At 39.1% G+C, this 2,192-nt stretch overlaps 1 protein-coding gene across 1 annotated transcript in view; it reads right to left on the bottom strand.

The window, feature by feature from the left end:
* The window catches only part of LOC107640488, a 14,342-nt gene that overhangs the window by 10,226 nt on the left and 1,924 nt on the right, over nucleotides 1-2,192 (bottom strand). The window lies entirely within an intron of this gene.

Raw genomic sequence — 2,192 nt, 5'->3', positions numbered from 1 at the left:
AGATGCAACTTGAGCAGTAAGCTCCTTTTCTTCACCCTTATCCAAATGATTATCTTTTCTTGGAATTGCAGAGGGGCAGTGAGCTTGGCTTTTTTTCACTGCCTCAAGGAGTTCGTTAGAATCCATGCATAGGCCTGATATTGTTATCTTACAAGAAAACAGATGTAATGGAGAGCAAGCCCAAAATGTTATCAGAAGGTGTGGTTTTGAGTTTAGTATTATACAAGAAGCTATAGGCTTTAGTGGGGGTATTTGGATTTTGTGAAAAAATCCAAACTTGGTGATTAGAGTTTTAAATCAGCAAAATCAGTTTATACATGTAGAAGTGTGTGTTCCTAATGAAAAGAGCTGGTTTCTAAAAGCCATCTATGCCAGCCCGCAAGAAAGGAACCGATGTATACTTTGGAGAGAGCTTAAAACCATTGCTGGCTGTATGAACGGGAAATGGCTTTTGGTAGGAGACTTTAATGAGATATCCTACCACACTGAAAAGAAAGGGGGAGCAAGAATTAATGCTGGTGCTTGTAGGAGGTTCAAGGGAAGGATTAATTATTGTTGTCTCATCGATATTGGTTTTGTGGGCTCAAGGTTCACTTGAAGGCGACTTAAATGGGAAGGGCTAGAAAGAGTATTTAACCGCCTGGACAGTGCATTGTCAAATGCGAATTGGAGGAGGTGTTTTGGGGAAGCTAGGGTTGACGTTCTGATTAGGACGAACTTGTACCACCACCCTCTTTTCATTACCATTGAACCGCAGATTCAGAATGGAAAGGAAAAGCTGTTTTGTTTTGAAGCGATATGGAATCTCCACCTGGTATTTAATGAATTTGTAATAAAAAAATGGAGAAGGGGAGAAAATTTAAACACCGCGCTAGCAGCCTTGACAGAAGATTTAAAGGAGTGGAACAAAGAGATTTTTTGGCATGTGGGAAGGTAGAAGCACAGATTGCTAAACAGGCTTGGTGGTATTCAAAAGAGCTCAAGCCCAAGCTAATAATCCTTTCTTAAAAGAGCTTGAAAAAAAACTTAGCAAGGAGCTAGAGGAGCTACTTGATAAGGAGGAGGTTTTGTGGCAACAGAAATCAAGGGAGAAATGGGTGGTTGAAGAAGATCGAAATATTAAGTATTATCATGCCAAGACTTTGATAAGAAGACGAAAGAATAAAGTTATAAAGCTGAGAGGTGAAAGAGGGGATTGGATGGAGGATGCGGAACAGCTTGTTAACTTTGTTGTCACCTTTTTTAAGGGTCTATATGCTGAAGAGATAAACAACATACACCCCCTCTTGGATGCTCTAAAACCTTCCCTCCCTTGAAGAAAGATATAAGGAGAAACTCCAGCCAGACCCCTACTCAGGAAGAAATCAGAAGAGCCTATTTTAGTATAGGAGCTTGGAAAGCACCAGGGGCTGATGGATTTACAGCATCTTTCTATAAAGAACAATGAGAATGTTTAAAGAGTAATGTGTTTGATCAGGTGTATAAATGTTGGAGAGAACCTGAGAACATTGGGAGTCTTAATAACACCCTTATTACTTTGATCCCTAAAGTCCAAGCCCCGGATTTTATAACCCATTTCAGGTCGATCTCATTGTGCAATGTAAGCTACAAAGGAATCTCTAAAATAATTGTGGAACGGATTAAACCAACTCTCAAGGACAGGATTGCCCCACTACAAGCTAGCTTTGTTCTTGGATGAAAGATACAGGATAATATACTAATAGCTAAGGAGTTAACCCACATCATGCATAAGATGAAAGGAAGGAAAGGCTACATGGCTATCAAATTCGACTTTGAGAAAGCGTATGATAGAGTAAGACGATCTTTTCTCAAAATGTGCCAGAGAAATTTGGTTTATCAAATGAGCTTATCAATATCATAAAGCATTTTGTGACTTTAATTTTATATAATTTGTTATAGAATGGTGCGAAAACAGAAGATTTTAAACCCTCTTGAGGACTTCAGCAAGGGGATCCCATTTTTCCTTACCTATTTGTCATAGTCATGGACAAATTGTACCAGCTAATTGAAGAGTGTGTTGACGAGGAAATATGGAGACCTTTAACGGTGGAAAGAAGGGGACTAACAATCTCGCACTTGCTTTTTGCAGATGATTTATTTGTGTTTGCAGAAGCTAGTGTGGACCAGATTAACACTATTTTAACTGTCTTAAATAAATTCTGTACAGCCTC

This window comes from Arachis ipaensis, chromosome B01 (assembly GCF_000816755.2).
Source record: "Arachis ipaensis cultivar K30076 chromosome B01, Araip1.1, whole genome shotgun sequence".
NCBI lineage: Eukaryota > Viridiplantae > Streptophyta > Magnoliopsida > Fabales > Fabaceae > Arachis > Arachis ipaensis.
Note: the sequence above shows the minus strand (reverse complement) of the source record. Positions and strands in the feature narration are given on the sequence as shown.